Here is a 21713-nt window from a genome sequence, read left to right on the forward strand (position 1 = left end):
CTTGGTGGTAAAGTTTGTGGAGGATACGGAGATAGGTGGAGGGTTAGGTAGTGCTGAGGAAGCAATGCGATTGCAACAGGCAAATTGGAGGAAAGGACCATAAGGTGGCAGATGGAACACAGTGTAGAGAAATGTATGACAATGCATTTTCACCAAAGGAACAGAAGTGCAGACTAATATCTAAATGCGAGAAGGTTCAAACATCAGAGATGCAGAGTGACTCCCAGAAGGTTAATTTACAGGTTGAGTCTTTGGTAAAGAAAGCAAATTTAATGTTGGCATTTACTTCAAGGGGAATAGAGCACAAAAGACAGTAGATAATGCTGAGTCTTTATAAGATACTAGTCAGGCCGCACTTAGAGTATTGTCAACAGTTTGGGCCCCATATCTCAGAAAGGATGCGTTATCATTGAAGCGAGCCCAGAGGAGGTTCTCGAGGATGATTCTGGGAATGAAATAGTTAACATATGAGGAACGTTTGGTAGCTTTGGGCCTGCATTCACGGTAAAGTAGAAGGCGTGGTAATCTCACTGAAACCTGCCGAATGTTGAAAGGACTGGATAAGGTGGATGCGGATAGGATGGCAGATTATCCAGGGCACAGCCTCAACATTTCAGGCCGACCCTATAGAACAGAAGTGGTAAGGAGGAATTATTTAGCTAGAGAGTAGTAAATCTGTGGATGCTGTGCCACAGACTGCGGTGAAGGCCAAGTCCGTGTGTATATTTATGGCAGAGGTTGACCATTCCCTGATTGTTCAGGGTATGAAAGGTTATGGTGAAAAGGCAGGTGTATGGGGTTGATTGGGATCCAGGATCAGCCATGGTGGAATGGTGGAGCAGACTCGATGGGCTGAATGGCCTAATTCTGCTCCTATGGCTTATGGTCTTATACCTTCCCAAGAGTCATGTCTTAAACAAAGGAAGCAAACAGTATTCTCAGAGGATTATTTATGGCATGTTAAGACGATAGGCTCCCTAATGCACCCATTAATTTGTTAGATAAGATCACTCCGGTACATCCCTCATCCCATATTCTCAACAACCACATGGCCACAGAAAACCCAGCCTTTTGTCTGTACCTATCCCCTAAACACGCTGATTCCTTATTGGAGAATTCTCTGCGCTCCTTTGTGTCGAAGGTGTCCATTATGCCATCCCCCGAATATTCCTAAACTTCCTCTCCCTCCTGAGAGGAAAAAGCTGCAGATGGATGCCCCTGCGGTGGGTGTGGGAGTGTGTAATCCCTGGCCTGCCCATACTCTTTTGGACACACAAGGAAGAAGGCGATCATCTCAAGGATTAAACCGAGGGGTCCACGATACTCTCTGTCCCTCGTGTTCATCATCGAGCTAGTTATCCCCATCTCCCTGTCCCACAGTAGGATCAGCGCCCTGTCTCAACATGGCTCGAACCGTAAAGGAATCAGGTTCCCAATGGGACCTTTGATCTGCCTCTAAATTCTGCACTTCCGTTAGCCGACAAGATATCTGTATATTCTTATCTTCTAACTTCGTAGCCTTACTCTGAACCATCAATTGTGATTCGCTAAGAACAATACAGCGCTGACCGCGATCGTCCAATTCATTCTTAAGTCTCGCTATCGTTTTATACAGTTACCTTACAATTATTGCTAACAGCTAGAAAGCATCCCGCCAGCTGTCTCCCCTCCTGGAAATACCCAACGATTTACGCATAGAAACAATGTAATGTCGCAGTTCAACTTCTTAGAAATCTAACTGGTCTGACCAATTCACTGGCATTCCGTAACCCATTAATAAGTTAGTGACACTTGCAAAGCCTGCACTAGTATTGTCACAAGGGGATGTGGAGACTGGACCCAAATGCAAGATGCAGGCACTGAAGTACTAGAGGCAGGACAGGAACAACTAAAGGATAGAACAAGATGGGGAGACTGTGGCATGCAAAGGTGATCCTGGGGTTCAGAGAGTTCATGGCAAAGGCAGGACCCTGGAGTTCATGGCGAAGGCAGGTCCTTGGCTAGGCTAGAGGATGGGTCAATGGGACAAGGAATGCTGGGAGGATAGCCCCCTGAGCAGGCCACATCACTTCTGGGCAGGGCCCGGCCTCCCAGGCAGGAACACAGGGGCCTGGGCAGGTCACAGGGCACCTGGGCAGGTTGCGGGGCACCACCCGTCAGAAGAGAGGGGTAGCAAAGGGTCAGAGACCCTACCGGGCAACGGCAGTCCGGCCTGCTTACCCGACGGAGGCAAGGGATCAGAAGGGAGCTCAGTCCAGGGTGACTACAAGAACGGACTTACAGAACTAGATAATTAACAGTGGGTACTCAAGCCAGGGTCAAAATGAGATAGCCAGGCGAACAGCGCAACGGCGTGAACAAGGCAAACCGGACAGAACAGCAGGTACAAGAGGAACAGAACAAACCCCCAACTAGACTCAGTCCCAGAGCCCCATATATACACCTGCCAGCCGATAGGTCTCAGGTGCACCTGCTTAAGCCAAGATGATCCTATCTGGGCTTAAAGGTGAAAGGAGGGACGGCTACAAGACCCGGAGTCCGCGGACCGGATCAAGACCCAGAATGTGGGCTCCGGACCGGACCATAACAAGTTTCCGTCCACCCTGTAACTTTGCATCAGTCAAACAGAGGCCCTCTCTTTCTGGGGCGCCTCGAGGCACTCGTGTGACAGCAGAACTCTCAACGGTTACGATTGAATATTCTCATTTCAGCCTGATACAGCAAAAAAACACAATTGCTTCCGAGGTCAGTACAGTCAGCAGAGATGTCTTAATGCATTTAAATGAACTTTTGCTTCTTAAAACTGATGGAAACAATGCTGATTGTGGACGGACTCCTCGCCGGATTCTACGTAGGAAACGTGGCTGCAGGTCAGGGATTTAAGGAAATGGGATTTCAAACTCCCAATACCTTCTTGCTGGCAAATGTGCGGTCTCTGGTGAATAAAAGCGATGATCTCAGAGCTGGGGTGCTGAATGAGAGGAACATTAGGACCGCGTATGTCCTCTGTTTCACGGAAGCCCGGTTAACCCCTTCCATACGGGATGCAGCGATTCAGATTGGCGGGTTTACTATACACCGTCATAATAGATCTATGGAGTCTCTCAAAAGGCTGAGGTGGAGGAGTATGCCTCATGATCAACTCTTCTTGGTGCATAAAGCTATCAGTGATGTCCCAATTCTGCTCACCCAAACCTGGAACATCTAGCAGTTAAGTGCATCCATTTTACTTACCACGGGACATTTCCAGGATCATTTTGGTAGTGGTATACATTCCACCTCAGGCCAATGTCAATCGGCCTTTAGATGATCTGTGCAATGTGATCAACATCCACGAAACAGCTAACATCTTCACCATCATTTTGGGGGATTTTAACCAGACCGGTTTTATAAAAATCACAAAGCAATTATCATCAACAGATCACTTGCAACACCAGAGGAAACAACACGCTGGACCAAGCTACACCGCTATCAAGAATGCCTACCGTGCTATTCCACGCCCTTACTTCCTGAGGTCTGATCACCTGGCTGTACCTCTACTGAAGACTGCAGCACCAGTAGTGAGGACCAAGAAGGTATGGACAAGGAAAGCACAAGAACACGTATAGGACTGCTATGAATTGGTGGACTGGACTGTATTCAGGGATTCATCATCGAATCTAGATCAGTATGCTTCACTTGTTACCGATTTCATTAAAACCTGTGTGGATGAGTGTGTGCCTACAAAGACTTACTGTACATTCCCAAACCAAAAGCCGTGGATGAACCAGGAGGTACGTTGTCTGCTGAAGGCTAGATTTGAGGCATTGAAGTCAGGCGACCCAGCTCTGTACCAGAAAACAGGTATGACTTGCGGAGGGCTATTTCAAAGGTGAAGAGACAATTTCAAATGAGGTTGGAGGCAACATCGGATGTACAACAACTCTGGCAGGGTTTGCAAGATATTACTTCCTACAAAGCTAAACCCAATAGTATGAATGGCAGCGATGCTTCACTACCAGATGAACTCAACACCTTCTATGCCTGCTTTGAAAGGGAGAATATAACTACAGCTGTGAAAATCCCTGCTGCACCTGATGACTCTCTGATTTCTGTCTCACAGGCCAGTGTTAGGCTGTCTTTAAAGAGGGTGAACCGTCGAAAGGCAGAAGGTCCCGATGGAGTACCTGGTAAGGCTCAAAAATCTGTGCCAACCACCTGGCGGGAGTATTCAAGCACATTTTCAACCTCTCACTGCTATGGGCTGCAGCTAATGTCATGAGCAGCTTATATTTTATTGTAAGAAGTATCATACGAAAGCGAGGTAAGCTCAGGGTGTTTATCAGCGCATGGAATCATGATATTGCAGCCATTAGTAATACTTGCTTGCAGGAAGGGCAGATCTGGCAGCTCAATATTGCAGAGTTCCATTAATTTAGCGGACAGAGTGGGAATAATTAAAGAAGTCACTTTTTTTCACTAGTCAGGGAAAAAAAACGTCAGGGCACTGCTAAATTAGGACAGATTGGAGAACTCGTCTAATGAATTGTTATGGGTGGAACTGAAGATAACCATGTCAACAGGACTATATTACAAACCGGCCAACAATGTCGGGACACCTGAGAAACAAATGTGTAGAGAGATCGTAAACTGCTGCAAGAAACATAAGGTGATTTTAACTTTCACATCTGCAGCATCCAGCATCTGCAGATTTTCTCTTGCTTGCTTTTTAACCTTCACATCTTGACTGGGACTCCCATACTCTAAAAGGACCAGAAGGAATTGAGTTTACATGTGTTTTTGAATGTTTCCTTAAACAGACGGGGAAGGTGACAAATGTTTGTGTAAGGAAACAGTTTGTATCTAGTGATCATTATGCCACTAGTTTGAAAGTAACTGTGAAAAATGACGGGACTGGTCCAGGGGTTCAGATTCTAACTTGGAGAATGGCCATTTTTAATGGTATCAGAAAGAATCTGGCAAATGTGGATTGGGACAGGCTGCTTACTGGGAAAAAGTGTACTTGGTAAATGGCTAGCCTTCAAAAATGAAATTGTCAAAGCACAAAGCATCAACGTGATTGCCAGCATAAAAGTTAAAATAACATGTATGGGGAATCTGGTTTACAAAAGATAGTGAGGTCCATGTTGGAAAATGGAGGTGTATAGACAGATGCGAATGAACAAGTAACCCTTGGAGTGGAAGAAATGTAGGAGAACACTTAAGAAAGAAATCACAAGAACTAAAAGAAGGCATGAGATTGCCATATCAGACAAGGTGAAGGGATTATATAGATCTCATAAAGCAAATGGATTGCAAGTGACAAAATTGGTCCTCTGGAATATCAGAATGTTGATCCGTACGTGGAACCAAAAAGGCGGGGGAGATCTAAATTTTTTTTTGCATCTCTATTCACTGAGGAGATGGTCACGGAGTTTATAGGAGCGAAGCAAAGCAGCATCAACTTCATGGGTATTAGAAAGATTACTAAAGAGGTGGTGTTCGTTGTCCTTATGTGAATTAGGGTGGATAAATTCTCAAGGCCTGATAAGGAACCTTCTCGGATTTTGTAGGAAGCAAGCGCAGAGATTGCAGTGGCCCTAACAGAGATATTTAAATCATCCTTAGCGACAACTGAGGTTCCTGAGAAGTAGAGGATGGCTAATTTTGTTCTGTTGTTTAAAGAAAGGCTCTAAAAATATACGAGGAAATTATAGACCGGTGAGCCTGTCATCTGTAGAGTGAAAGTTTTTTGAAGGTATTCTGAGAACCCACTTATGTTCATCATTGGATAGACGAACACTAATTAGACATAGTCAGCATGGCTACGTGAGTGATAGGTGATGTCTAACCAATCATAAAGGGTTTATCGAGGAATTTACCAGGACCTTTGATGAAGGTAAGGCAGTGAATGTTATCTCATGGACTTTCAGCCAGGTCTGTAACAAGGTCTGGCATGGAAAGTTGGTTAATTTGGTTCTGTCGCTCAGCATTCAACATGAGAGTGTAAATTAGGTTAGACATTGGCTTTGTAGGGAAGCCAGAGAGTGGTGGTAGATGACTGCCTTGCTGACTGGAGGCCTATGGCTGGTGGAGTACCGCAGGGATCGTTCTGGGTTCGTTGTTGATATGAACTATATCAATGATCTGGATAATGTGGTTAACTGGAACGGAATATTTACAGATGACATCAAGATTGAGAGTGTAGTGGACAGCAAGGAAGACTATCAGAGCATACAGCAGGATCTGAACAAGTTGGAAAAATGGGCTGAAAAACGACAGACAGAATTTAACGCAGAAAATGTGAGGTGTTGCAGTTCGGTAGGACCAAACAGGGTAGAAGTTAGACAGTGAACCGGAGGGCTCTGAGGACAAAGGGGCCTGTGCATAGCCATTCATAATTCATTGAAAGTGGCATCACAGGTAGACTGAGTTGTAAAGAAAGATTATGGCACATTGGCCTTCATAAATCCAAGTGAAGACAGCAGGAGATGTGATGTGATGATAAAGTTGCATAAAGCGTTGATGAGGACTAATTTACAGTATTGTGTGCAATTTCGTTCACCTACCTACAGTAAAGTTAGAAATAACTTTGAAAATTTGCAAGGATATTGCTGAGAATGGAGGAACTGAGTTATAAGGAAAGATTGAATCGGTTAGGATTTTATTCATCCGAACGTAGAAGATCGAGAGGAGAATTAATATAAGTATGCAAAATATGAGGGGTATACATAGGATAAATGCAATCAGCTGTTTTCCACTCAGGATGGGTGGGCCTACAACTAGAAGTCATGGGTTAAGTCTGAAAGGTGAGAAGTTTAAGGGGAACATGAAGAGAAACATCTTCACTGAGAGGGCCGTGAGAGTATGGGGCGAGCTGCCAGCGCAAGTGGTGAATGAAAGCTAGATTCCAAAGGATGATAGCGGTATGGAAGGCTATGGGCCAGGTGCAGGTCGATAGGAATAGGCAGTTTTAATGGTTTGGCATGCACTACATGGGTTGAAGTGCCTATATCTGTTCCATACTTTGGTATGACTCTATGACTCCATGATAGTGTCCGTAGACCTTAAAATTCATTTTGAATAATGAGTTAAATATTAACGATCATAAGACTATAAGAAATAGGAGCTATTTAGCACATCGAGTCTGCTCCACCATTTTGTCATGGTGATCCATTATTCCTCTCAGCCCCCATCTTCTCCCTTCTCCCCATATCCGTACATGCCCTGACCAATCAATAATCTACCAACTTTTGTCTTAAATATACACAAAGACTTGGTTTCTACAGTTGCATAGTGGCAAAGAATTCCACAGATTCCCTACTCCGGCTAAAGAAATTTCTCCTCAGCTTTGTTCAGATACGATGGTCCTATATTCTAGGGCTGTGTGCTCTGGTCTTAGACTTTCCCACCATAGGAAACATCCCTCTGCACGTCCACTCCATCGAGGCCTTTCACCATTCGACAGTTTTCAATAAGGTCACCCCTCCTTCTTCTGAATTCTAGTGAATACAGGACCCGAGCCATCAAATGTTCTTCATATGACAAGCCGTTCAATCATGGAATCATTTTCGTGAACCTCCTTTGAGCCCTCTCCAGTTCAAAGCAAATTCTTTCTAAGATGAGACTCCCAAGCCTTCTCACAGTACTCCAAGTAAGATCGGAATTGTGCTTTATGAAGTTTCAACATCAGAGCCCTGGTTTTATCTTCTAGTTGGAACAGAACACGGAAACACAGAAAACCTACACCACAATACAGGCCCTTTGGCCCACAAAGCTGTGTCGAACACGTACTTAGCTTAGAAATTACCTAGGGTTACCCATAGCCCTCTATTTTCCTCAGCTCCATATACCTGTCTAGGAGTCTCTTAAAAGACCCTATTGTATCCGCCTCCAGCACCGTCGCCGGCAGTCCATTCCACACACTCACTGCTCTCTGAATAAAAAACTTACCCGTGACATCCCCTCTGTACCTACTTCCAAGCACGTTAAAATTCTTCCCTCTTGTGTTGGCCATTTCGGCTCTGGGAAAGAGCCTCTGACTATCCACGTGATCAAAACTTCTCGTCATCTTATACACCTCTATCACCTCTTATCCTCCGTCACTCCAAGGAGAAAAGGCCAAGTTCACTCAATCTATTCTCGTAAGCAATGCTCCCTAATCCAAGCACATCCTTGTAAATTGCATCTGCAGCCTCTCTATAGTTTCCATATCCTTCATGTAGTGAGGTGACCAGAACAGGGTACATGGAGCTTAGAAAAATAGAGGGCTATGGGTAACCCTAGGTAATTTCTAAAGTGAGTGCATGTTCAGCACTTAATGTCTACATGCTCAAGCTTTTCAGTCCACTGTAAGTCATCCCTACAATCGCCAAGGTCCTTTTCCGCAGTGAATACTAAATCAATGTATTCATTAAATACCCCCGCTATCTCCTCTGATTCCATACACACTTTTCCACTGTCACACTTGATAGGTCCTATTCTCTCACATTTTACCCTCTTGTTCTTCACATACTTGTAGAATGCCTTGGGGGTTTCCTTAATTCTGCCCACTAAGGCCTTCTCATGGCCCCTTCTGACTCTCCTAATCTCATTTTTAAGCTCCTTCCTACTAGCCTTATAATTTTCCAGATCTCTATCGTTACCTAGTTCTTTAAACCTTTCGTAAGCTCTTTTCTTCATCACGTTCCTTTAACCTACCATCCGTTCCCTCTCATTGTTATGTACTTATGCAGAACACCAGGCAGATATGCCCTGAACATTTGCCACATTTCTGCCGTACATTTTCCTTATGAATATATGATATATATGTACAGTATCAGAAATACATCTTATGGAAGTGTTTGTTTGATGATGAACTTCAATAAAAAATAAATTAAAAAAAAGAATATCTGTTCCTAATTTATGCTTCCAAGTTCCTGACTGATAGCTTTATATTTTCCCTTACTCAAATTAAATGCTTTCCCGTCTGTGCCTATCCCTCTCCTATAGAGAGAATTGTGATCACTATCTCCAAAATGCTCTCCCACTTAGAGATCTAACACCTGACCAGGTCCATTTCCCAATAACAGATCAAGTACAGTCTCTCCTCTTGCAGGCTTATCTACATATTGTGTCAGAAAACCTTCCTGAATACACCTAACAAACTCCATCCCATCTACATCCCTTGCTCTAGGGAACTGCCGATCAATATTGGCGAAATTAAAATCTCCCACCACAACAACTCTGTTATTATTGCATTTTTCAAGAATCTCTCCCTATCTGCTTCTCGAGCAGTATTCGAGTCTCTGATGGACAGGTAAGTCCATGATTTCTCTCGCTGTCCTTTTCAGGGGTCGTTTTCTAGTGACACCTACAAAGCTGGCCCCATCCCATGGTTGTGGTAGGGACGGGTCTATCCAATGTGCTATAAGCGGTTTCGCTCAGTTCTTGCATAGGATGAGTGAGTTATGATGTGGATGGTTGTAGGAAGGCTGCAGTTCGTCACCAGTTTCTCGAGTTTATTAAATCATTCTGGCCTATCTCTTTGGCTTTGAAGGATGTTTTCCAAATGGTGGGCTAGATATGTAACTATTTTTCTCTACACTGTCCATCAGGAGTCCCAGTTTCAGAGTATGCCGGTGAATATGTGTGGTCAGGCTTGGTCAGTGAAGATCCATAAGCAACATCCAGAGTTATTGTGAGAGCTGAATTAAATTTACTATCAATTCATTGTCGCTATATACATCACCTAAGATCTGTCCCTACAATCGTCAAGGCTTCTAATCCTTCCCATCGCTGCCCTACTGCTTCAAATTGCGCGGGTGATGCAACAGGCAAATCATCTAACCAGGAATAGTGGAAGAAACTGTTTGGACCAATGGCCCCACCTGGCGGTCAACCACTTGCATGGCTGTGCAGACGCGGCTGTGACGACCTCACTGACAATGTGTCCCACAGCTGCTGGAGTGAATCCACTCACAGCTCCACCACAGTGCATTTAGCCGGTACCTGCAGCCAATGTATGATTGTCGAGTCCGAGAATTGTCCACAATTCCCAATAACATCGGCGAAGCATGCTACGGTGCAACCGGTCATCATTTCTCCCCAGTGTTGTCTCCCACCGTACTCCGCTCAGAAAAAAATGCAATAGGGTCGTGTTCGTTACAACATTGAACGCTGGGTAATACAATACCCAGCATAAGAAGTGGCTCAATTACCCATCAACACCGGACCGGTGCCTTTTTAAATAGATTCAATATATTGCCTTATTTTCCTTAGAAGAGTGCAAGAAAACAGTGTGTGTGTGTGAGAGAGAGATTTGAAGCACTTGAACAGGTGCGTGTCAAAAGAAATGTTTACGGAGATATGGATTATCATAGAAAGGAATTTTGTTTGTATGGAAACATTGGGCCAAAAGCCTTGTTTCTGTGCAGGTGAAGAGTCTCAACCCGAATCGTCGCTTCTTTATTCCTTTCCTTAAATGCTGCCGATCTGCTGAATTTCTCCTGCGTTCTGTGTATTTTTGTGCTGTATTGTGTTATAACTATGACCTGTCATGTAATTTATCTCTCTCAAATGATAGGTTTGGCACAAAGTAGTTTTGAAAAATTGGAGTAATACGCAGGTTTGCATGATTCTGTTTGCATCGAAATTTCACCTGGAAATAATTGCTGTATCGTGAAGGTTTGCATTATCTTCAAGAGCAAATGAATGGTGGCGAAGGGTTTGAGGGCAATTATATTTAAAGGGGTTTCTGAGTACCTCGTGATTTTTTTGTTAAAGGCTTTTATTGAAAACGAGCAAGATCATGGACAGTGGGGAATGTTGCTCTCTGCAGTTCCCATACAGTCGTCAGGTCGAGAGGACGAGAATATAAAATTAAGGACATAATGCTGAGACTTTATAAGGCACTGGCGAGACCCCACTAGATTGTGAGCATTCTTTGGCCCGTTTTCTAAAAAAGGATGCGCTGACATTGGAGAGGGTTCAGCGGAGGTTCACAGGAATGATTCAGGGAATGAAAGAGTTATCATATTTGGAGGCTCTGGCCTGTACACGCTGGAAATTAGAAGAATGAGGAGGGATCTGATTGAAACCTATCGAACGCTGAAAGGCTTCGACACGGTGGATGTAAAGAGAATAGTTCCTTAGGCAGGGGAGTCTAGAACCAGAAGGCACAGCCTCACAATAGAGGGACGTCAATTAAGAACAGAGATGAAAATAGATTTTTTTTGAAAGAGGATGATGAATCTGTGGAATCCATTGCAAGTGGTGGCTCCAAGAACAGGTTACCCCAGGTGCATTCAAGGTGGCGGTGGATAGGTTCTGGATTATTCCTGAGCATGAAAGGTTATGGGGAGAATTCAGGAGAATGAAATTGACACAGAAATGGATCAGCCATAATGAAGTCACGGAGAAGACTCGATAGGCCAAAAGCCCTAACTTTCTTCCTATGTCTTATGGTCTAAGAGTACATTTGCAGATCATTTTTGTGCACATGCCCCGCCCACACTTTCGCTCTCAGCTGCTAGTATGCTGCATCTCTGAGCCATACTATTGACAGTCATTAAAAACCTCTCATACTATGGGGTACCGGGAGTTGTGGCATCACGTATATTCTCCACCTGCCGATATTTCCTTTGGTCACGATAGAGTTTATCAAATGTGTTCAGGGAAGTTTCCTTCATCAGTACTGTATACAGAAGTCCCAACGACAGAGTGTATGAGGGAATGGGACAGGGCAGGTTTTTGACAGAACTTTTTGTAGAGGAACTCTTTGTATCTAGTGATCATAATTCAATGAGCTTCGAAGAACATATGTAATAAGATACGTCTAGTCCGCTGGAGGAAATTCCAAATTGCAGAAAGGCCAATTTTGATGGTATCAGTGGGGACCTGGCGAGTGTGGATTGGGATTGGGACAGGTTGTTTTCTTGGTAAAAGGGGAGGGGGGCTTCAAAGGTGAAATTGTGAGCTTATATGTGCCTGTCAGAATAAAAGGTTAAGTTAACAGGTAAGCATGAACTTTGGATTTCAAGATATATTGAGGCCTAGGTTAAGAGTATTGGGTAGTCTATGTTATAGCCTCATTAACGTAGTCATATCTTTCTTATTTCCCCGTTCCACCATAAAGCCTCACAATACGTGATCTCCAGTCTGCTTTGACTCAGCACTGCTATCATATTTTCCCTGACTAGTAACATCATCCCCTTTAACCCCTCCTGTTCTGTTGCATCTAAAATAAAGGAACCCCAGAATATTCAGGTGCCAGTCAAGTCCTTGCTGCAATCAAGTCTCACTAATGGCTACATAATTTTATGTGCGGATCTATGCCCGGAGCTTATCTGTCTTTCGTACAATACGTCTTGCACTCAAATATACAGGGCTCAGAACACTACGCCCTGCATTCAGATATAAGGGCTCAGAACACTACGCCCTGCGTTCAAATATACAGGGCTCAGAACACTACGCCCTGCATTCAGATATACAGGGCTCAGAAAACTAGGCGCATCGTACTCAAACTTTTGATCCTGACTTAGGTCTTAACAGCAGCTGTCGCCACAATCTCTTCACTATCTGTTCTGGCAGGGTTCCCATCTCCCTGCAAGTCTAGTGTGAACCTAACCCCATCTCTCCACCCTCGATAACATTAGCAGATTTTCCCGCTAGGATATGACCACTGCTCCCCATTTCAGTTGCAAGCCTTCTCTTCTTTTCAGATCCCACCAACCCTGGAAGAGAGCCAAATAATCCAAGGATCTGACACTTTCCAATGGGAATCTTGCCATGGGAGCAAGATTCTAGCCATTTGGCCCATCTACTCATAGGTATGTCAGCGTCCCCACTTCACCTTTCAAGGAGCATATGACTGCCTGTCTGAACAAAGTATCTGTGGGTCAGGATAAAAGGTGCACGTTGTCAATTTTTGATGTCGACCCTGCCTCAGGTCTGAAGCCAGAGGAGAGCAGTGCATAGGGGTAGGGTGGAGGATAGTGGCAGACAAGTGGAACTAGAAGAGGAATGTACCGTATTGGATCAGTTGTGAGAATGTGCCGATGCGCATGGGGCCATTTGATTGGGTGAGAGGTACTCCCGGGCGTTCTAGTGCGCACATTTTCCTCTTGGAGGCCGGGGTCGTCGGTCCCACACTAAGCTGTCCAGCGAGCACTGTGACCAGCATGACTTCATAAAAACGTTTAAGCACACGTTACCATCCTTTCTCTGTCTGCGTAACAGAAAAGTTCCCCTTCATTGCCACACAGGCCAAGGTGGAAGAGCAACTTTGCGTTGCACTTGGACAGTTTACAACCCAACAGCATTGACAGGTAATTCACACCAGAATTCCCTTCCCACACATATTTGCATGGCCAGTGAGTTCTCTCCCTTCATGTGCCTCTCCCATCTGATGACATTGTCACTGAGAAACTGTTTTTTTCCCAACATGACACCACAGACAATCCCTCATCGCTGTCTCGATGCCTGGCCCGAGGTCTAGAATATAAAAACCAAGGATGTAATGCTGAGACTTTATAAGGCGTTGGTCAGACCGCACTTAAAGCATTGTGACCAACTTTAGGCCACTAAACTACTGACAAGAGTTCAGAAGAGGTTCACAAAAGGGGTTCAGAGTCTGACAATGATTAATTGAAGAGGAGCGTTTGATGGCTCTGGGTCCATATTCATTGGGCTTTGAAAGGAGGGTGGATCTTATCGAAACTTGTTGAATACTGAAAGACCTAGATAGAGTGGAGGTGAAGAGGATGGTTCCTGTAGAGGCTGATTCTAAGACCAGAGAGCACAGCCTCAGAACACAAGAATGTCTCTTTAGAACATATGAGAAGATGTTCCTTTAGCTAGAGTGCGGTGAATTGGTGGAATTAATTTGCTACATTCTACTTTATCCCACACTCCAGGATGCTGGATGAAATGAAAACTAGAGTTCATTGTTTAAGAGTGAAAGATTAAATATTTAGGTGCAACTTAGGGGGATCTTCTTCACAGAGTGTGGTGAGAATCTGGAATTAGCTGCAAGATGAAGTGGTGGGTGTAAGTTCAGTTGCAACATTTAAGAAAGGATTGGATAGTTACATGGAGGAGAGAGGTATAGTGGCTTTTGACCCTGGGGGGTGGGGGGAGTTGATATGTCTATATATTTTAAAACAGTTAGCAGCAACTAGATGGACCAATGGACATGCTGTGTGCCGTAATGTTCTATAACTCTCTGGCTTCAATGCCAAACCTATGTACGACAGTAACTCTTGTCCCAACAAATATCCCCAATGTCTCAGAAAATGAAAGCAGAATTGTTAACTGTTCCCTTTGGCACCCCAACAACACTCCTTTTCAATTACAGGGAGGTATGGACTTGCTTCGCTAGATATCTCTGTTCCACAATTCGTCCCAGACCCTGTTTATTTGCAAGTCTGGCTAAATATGCCTGTGGTTTTACTTCCCAAAATGCATCACTTTTAAAGTTTGTGAGACTGCCTCCTGCCATTCCTTTGCTCATATACCCAGCTGGGAAACAGTCTGCATTGTTAACTCGGCTGCCAGGGTGGGGTGGGGGGGGGGGGGGGGGGGGGCGTGTAGGACTCACGCCTCTCCTTTGCTGTGGAATGGGATGCCTATTAAGCCAGAATGAGCTCAAGTTAAGTAACTTCTGCTTCACAGCTAGCAGAACCTCTCCCAACTGCCAATTGGGAAAGGACTCGATGGCCCAACAGAAAGCCGTTAACTTGGCTGTGGCTTGTGTGATGTGGAAAGGCAGCACGTCCTCATTGGAGTACAGTGATTGTCCTGGGTCCCGAGAGCCTCTCATCTGCAGATCTACTCTGGGCCGGGGTTAGGTACAGTTGTCAGCTTGCAAGTTGGGTTCCCCACACAGGCTGCTAACACAGTCGATTGATAGTTGGTTCATCACTCGTCTGTGAGGAATATTTTCCAAGTGCCTTGCAGATTGTCCAGCCACACCCATGCAAACAGAAAACCAGCATAGGGTCCAAAGTGTCTATTTCCTGTAGTGATATACAGGCCAGTGAAAGCATGCAGCTTCCAGAGTCATTGGCTCTGCAACATGGGATCCAGGGAAATATGAAAAAGTCGACCCAAACACATGAGATTATGGAAGTGTTGGAAATCCAGAGCAATGCACATGAAATGTTAAGGGAACTCAACCAGTCAGCAATTATGGAAACGGATAATGAGTCGAGCTTTCGAGCCAAAACCCTTCAAAGTGGACCCAAAATAGCTATAAGAGGTAGTAGGTGATAGTGGAGAGGTTTCGCTTGTGCCTGGAAGAAGGTGAACAGTGATGTACCACAGGGACCTGTATAAGGGCTCCTGTTGCTTATAAGTTACAATGGCAACTGTGAACGAATGTAGGGTGGAGATTATATGAAAGTTGCCAGCATTGTTGATGATGGGGTGTCTTGGGCTGTTGACTGATGTTGATCAGTTGACAAAGTTGTCAGGAGCATTGGCAAGAGCAGCTGAATCCTAATGAGCATGAGGAGATGTCGAATCCTAGAATTATATAACCATATAACAATTACTGCATGGAAACAAGCCATCTCAGCCCTTCTAGTCCGTGCCAAACGCTTACTCTCACCGGGTCCCACTGACCCGCACTCAGCCAATAACCCTCCATTCCTTTTCTGACCATATAACTATCCAATTTTGCTTTAAATGACAATACTGAACCTGCCTCTACCATTTCTACTGGCTCATTCCACATAGCTACCACTCACTGAGTAAAGAAATTCCCCCTCATCTAACCCTTAAACTTTTGCCCCCTAAGTCTCAACTCATGTCCTCTTGTTTGAATCTCCCTACTCTTAATGGAAAAAGCCTATCCACGTCAACTCTATCTATCAAGTCCCCCCTCAACCTTCTATGCTCCAAAGAATAAAGACCTAACTTGTTCAATCTTTCCCTGTAACTTAGGTGCTGAAACCCAGGTAACATTCTAATAAATCTTCTCTGTACTCTCTCTATTTTGTTGACATCTTTCCTATAATTCGGTGACCAGACCTGTACACAATACTCCAAATTCGGCCTTACCAATGCCTTGTACAATTTTAACATTACATCCCAACTCCTATGCTCAATGCTCTGATTTACAAAGGCCAACATACCAAAAGATTTCTTCAACACCCTATCCACATGAGATTCCACCTTCAGGGAACTATGCACCATTATTCCTTGATCACTCTGTTCTACTGCATTCTTCAATGCCCTAGCATTTACCATGTATGTCCTATTTGGATTATTCCTACGAAAATATAGCACCTCACACTTATCAGCATTAAACTCCATCTGCCAACGTTCAGCCCACTGTTCTAACTGGCCTAAATCTCTCTGCAAACTTTGAAAACCTACTTCATTATCCACAACGCCACCCTCCTTAGTATCATCTGCATACTTATTAATCCAATTTACCACCCCATCATCCAGATCATAGAAGCATAGAAACAGCTTCTTCAGCCCACCGAGGCCATCATTCTGATCTACACTAATACCACCATATTCCTCCACGTTCTGTTCATTCAGCAGTCTGTCCGAATGCCTGTTAAACGCTGTTGTCTTCCTACCTCCATCAATCACCAGTTCTTCCCACCACACAATCCATCCCTAACAACTGTCTACTGATATTAACTAATCTTAGTGTGAAGATATCCCGCACATCCATTTCAACTTTTCTCCTCTCATCTTAAACTTAGACTTTTCAGCTTTAGATGCATTGATAACTGGGGACAAAATGGTATGCCTCTTCCATGTCACAAACAAGAGAAAATCTGCAGCTGCTGAAAATCCAAGCAACACACACAAAATATTGGCCCGAAATATTGACTGTAGTCTTTTCCATAGATGCTGCCTGGCCTGCTGAGTTTCTCCAGCACTTTGTGTGTGTGGCCCCTCTCATGTGACCTCTTAGCATCCTTTGTTTCTGAAAAAACATTTGCATCCTGTCCAGTCAAAAGAAGAGAAGAACGTAAGGAATAGGAGCTGGACTAGGCCAACAGGCCCATCGTCTGCTCTACCATTCTAGTTGTGAACTCATCTCTACTGCCTGTTTTACCTCTTAATCTCTAATTTCTCCCGGTATGGAAAAATAAATCTGCGTCTTAAATGTATTTAATCAGGTCGCCTCTTGTTGAAAGTTTTCACCTTTTAAATAACAACTCTAGTTTCTATTTTAACTTCCAAAGTGTATTTACTTATATTTTACAACACCTATCAGACCTCTGACCACTCACTTAATCTATCCATATCACTCTGCAGACTACCTGCACAGTTTGCATTTTTCTACAGAATTTAGTGCCATATGCTACATTCGGCCCCCTTCTTACAAATCGTTAATGTACTGTACATCGCGGATGTATGTGAGCACATCATTGATCCCCGCAGTGACATGCAGAGGGTGTCATAACTGATTGCGAACCAGAGAGGATGAACACAGGGCCCTGGTGGAGGACTTGGTCAAATAGGGTAACTAAATCATCTGCAGCTCAACATCAGTAAGACAAAGGAGATGGCAATGGACTTTAGGAAAAATAAGTCTTCACTGTTCCCTGTCATTCTTGATGGTGATGACTTGGATGTGGTGAGGACCAACAAGTACCAGGAGGTGCACCTGGATGACAGACTTGAGTGGAACACCAACACAGAGGCTGTGGACAAGAATGGCAGAAATCGTCTCTACTTCCTGAGGAGACTGAGGTCCTATAGTACAGAGTACGCAGGGCTCTCATTCACTTGTTCTACCAGTCTGATTCTGCAGGTACAATCTTCTATGCAGTGGTGGGCTGAGGCAATGGCATCAATACAGGTGATGCCAACAGGCTCAATAAATGGATTAGAAAGTCTGTGTCTGTTATAGCAGTCAAACCGGACACTCTGGAGGCTGTGCTAGTATCAAAGGACCCCACAGAAAACCCTGGCAATTTTGGACATGGTTTCTCACCCTTTGCATGTCACCTTGACTGAACAGAGGAACACTTTATCATAGAAAATAGAATAGCATTATACATTTTGCGATGCACCCAGACCATTCATCAATAATGTAACCCCGGATTACAGTGTGTTGTGGGTTTTTCAACATCAGACACCCTCGTCCGGGGGACCTAGCCCGGTCTGTCTGAGTAGCATTCTGCCATAGCCACCTCTAGGTTCGTTTTGTTGTTTCTGTGGTATTTCTGATGGCTTTAACCTTCTGGGCCTTTATGGCACCCATCTGGCTGCAGGCTCTGCAGAGGGATTGACCAGAAAACCCTCTGCAGCCCAGATCTATGGGCATATAGCGTGCCCAGCTCCCTTTGCTGCATTGGAGAGGGAGAGGAACAGACAAGTTAGGGAAATGTTTAACTGGAGTAAGACGAGATATGAGGCTATCAGGCAGGAACTTGGAAGCATAAATTAGAAGCAGATGTTCTCAGGGAAACGTACAAAAGAAATGTGACAAATGTTCAGGGGATATTTGCATAGGGTTCTGCATAGGTACGTTTCAATGAGACAGGGAAAGGATGGTAGGGTGCAGGAACCGTGGTGTACAAAGGCTGTTCTAAATCTAGTCAAGAAGAAAAGAAGAGTTTATAAAAGGTTTAAAAAAAAACTAGGTGATGATAGAGATCTAGAAGATTATAGTTAGCAGGAAGGAGCTTAAGAATGAACCTACGAGAGCTGGAAGGGGCCGTGAGAAGGCCTTGGTGGACAGGATTAAGGAAAACCCCAAAGCATTCTACAATTATAGGAAGAGCAAGAGGATAAGACGTGAGAGAACAGGACCAATCAAGTGTGACAGTGGAAAAGTGTGTATGGAACAGGAGGAGATAGCAGAGGTACTTAATGAATACTTTGCTTCAGTATTCACTACAGAAAAGGATCTCGGCAATTGTACGGATGACTTACAGCTTGAGCATATAGATATTAAGGAAGAGGATGCACTGGAGATTTCGGAAACCATCAAGTTGGATTAGTCACGAGGAACAGACAGGAGGTATCCCAGCTACTGTCGGAAGCGAGGGAGGAGATTGCTGAACTTCTGGCGATGATCTTTGCATCATCAATGAGAACAGACAGACAGACATACTTTACTGACCCCGAGGGAAATTGGGTTTCGTTACAGCTGCACCAACCAAGAATAGTAAAGAAATATAGCAATATAAAACCATAAATAATTAAATAATAATAAGTTAATCATACCAAGTGGAAATAAGTCCAGGACCAGCTTATTGGCTCAGGGTGTCTGACACTCCGAGGGAGGAGTTGTAAAGTTTGATTGCCACAGGCAGGAATGACTTCCTATGATGCTCAGTGTTACATCTCGGTGGAATGAGTCCCTGGCTGAATGTACTCCTGTGCCTAACCAATACAGTATGGAGTGGATGGGAGTTATTGTGCAAGATGGCATGCAACTTGGACAGCAACCTCCTTTCAGACACAACCGTCAGAGAGTCCAGTTCCACCCCCACAACATCACTGGCCTTATGAATGAGTTTGTTGATTCTGTTGGTGTCTGCTACCCTCAGACTGCTGCCCCAGCACACAACAGCAAACATGATAGCACTGGCCACCACAGCCTCGTAGAACATCCTCAGCATCGTCCGGCAGATGTTAAAGGACCTCAGTCTCCTCAGGAAATAGAGACGGCTCTGACCCTTCTTGTAGACAGCCTCAGTGTTCTTCGAACAGGAGAGGTTCTGGACGAATGGAGGGTTGCAGATGTTGTTCCTTATTAAAGAAAGGGAGTAGCGATAGCCCAGGAAATTATAGACTAGTGAGTCTTACCTCAGTGGTTGGTAAGTTGACAGAGAAGATCCTGCGAGGCAAGATTTATGAACATTTGGAAAGGTATAATATGATTAGGAATAGTCAGCATGGCTTCGTCAAGGGCAGGTCGTGCCTTACGAGCCTGATTGAATTTTTTGAGGATGTGACTAAACACGTTGATGAAGGAAGGGCAGTAGATGTAGTGTATATGGATTTCAGCAAGGCATTTGATAAGGTACCCCATACAAGACTTATTGAGAAAGAAAGGAGGCATGGGATCCAAGGGGATATTGCTTTGTGGATCCAGAACTGGCTTGCCCACAGAAGGCAAAGAGTGGTTGTAGACGGGTCATATTCCGCATGGAAGCCGGTGACCAGTGGTGTGCCTCAGGGATCTTTTTTGAGACCCCTTCTCTTTGCCATTTTTATAAACGACCTGGTTGAGGAAGTGGAGGGACGGGTTAGTAAATTTGCTGATGACATAAAGGTGGGGGGTGTTTTGGACAGTGTGGGGGATTGTTAGAGGTTACATCAGGATATTGGTAGGATGCAAAACTGGGCTGAGAAGTGGCAGATGGGGTTTAACCCAGATAAGTGTGAGGTGGTTTATTTTGGTAGGTCAAAAATGCTGGCAGAATGTAGTATTAATGATAAGACTCTTGGCAGTGTGGAGGATCAGAGGGATCTTGGGGTCCGAGTCCATAGGACACTCAAAACTGCTGCGCAGGTTGACTCTGTGGTTATGAAAGCATACGGTATATTGGCCTTCATCAATCATGGGATTGAGTTTAAGAGCCAAGAGGTAATGTTGCAGCTATATAGGGCCCTCCTCCAACCCCACTTGGAGTACTGTGCTCGGTTCTGGTCGCCTCACTATAGGATGGATGTGGAAACCATAGAAAAAGTGCACAGGAGATTTACAAGGATATTGCCTGGATTGGGGAGCATGCCTTATGAGAGTAGGTTGAATGATCTTGGCCTTTTCTCCTTGGAGCGATGGAGGATGAGAGGTGACCTGATAGAGGTGTATAAGATGATGAGAGGCATTGATCGTGTGGATAGTCAGAGGCTTTTTCCCAGGGCTGGAATAGCTAGCATGAGAGGGCACAGTTTTATGGTGCTTGGAAGCAGGTACGGAGATGTCAGGGGTAAGTTTTTTTTACGCAGCGAGTGGTAAGTGCGTGGAACGGGCCGTCGGTGATGGTGGAGGCGGATACGATAGGGTCTTTTATGAGACTACTGGACAGGAACATGGAGCTCAGAAACATAGAGGGCTATGGGTAACCCTCTGTAATTTCTAAAGTCAGGACATGTTTGGCATAGCATTGTGGGCCAAAGGGCCTGTATTGTACAATAGGGTTTCTTTGTTTCTAATGTTTCGTGCACCCTTTCTGGACAGGCACATGCATAAAATCAGTTTAGTGGAACAAATGTAGGCAAATGGAACATCCGAAGTGCACAAATCAGTGGGTAGGGAGGCCTTCGCCGATGGGTGGGTTTCCATGCCGTATACCTCTGTGACTCTGTACAGGCAATGATTAACCCAACAGTCTATCTATAAGTTATCGTCATTTTCCGTCACAAATTCTGCCTCAGAGGAGACGCTACTGCTCGGTCTTAGCTTTCACATGGGACTCTGATGGAGAGGATTCCTGACGATACTTGGGTCTGGGCTCCAAAGCTCTGGCTTCCACTGGATTCCGAGAGTGTGAGGAGACTGTACACTTACCCCCTTGAGCTCCCACCCTCTCCACACTTCCCCTTTGCAAATTAACGTTCCTTTTTCCCTCGCCTTGGATAACGGCTGCCGAACAGTGCACTTCCCCTCCTTCCATTTGCACGTTGGTCAATGTCCCATTGCCCAAGACTGAAAAATTGCATTCCACTTTCAGCCAATAGAAAGCGTGCCATGTATAATACTTGACCAGCTGGCCAAATCCCCATTCTGGCAGCCTCAATATAAACTTGGATGAAAGGAGGGTCCC

General features: G+C 44.6%; 1 protein-coding gene across 1 annotated transcript in view; it reads left to right on the forward strand.

Moving 5' to 3' along the window:
* The window catches only part of LOC140732552 (uncharacterized), a 99933-nt gene that overhangs the window by 57248 nt on the left and 20972 nt on the right, over window positions 1-21713 (forward strand). The gene's annotated exons all lie outside the window — the stretch shown is intronic.

This window comes from Hemitrygon akajei, chromosome 8, assembly GCF_048418815.1.
Source record: "Hemitrygon akajei chromosome 8, sHemAka1.3, whole genome shotgun sequence".
Lineage (NCBI taxonomy): Eukaryota > Metazoa > Chordata > Chondrichthyes > Myliobatiformes > Dasyatidae > Hemitrygon > Hemitrygon akajei.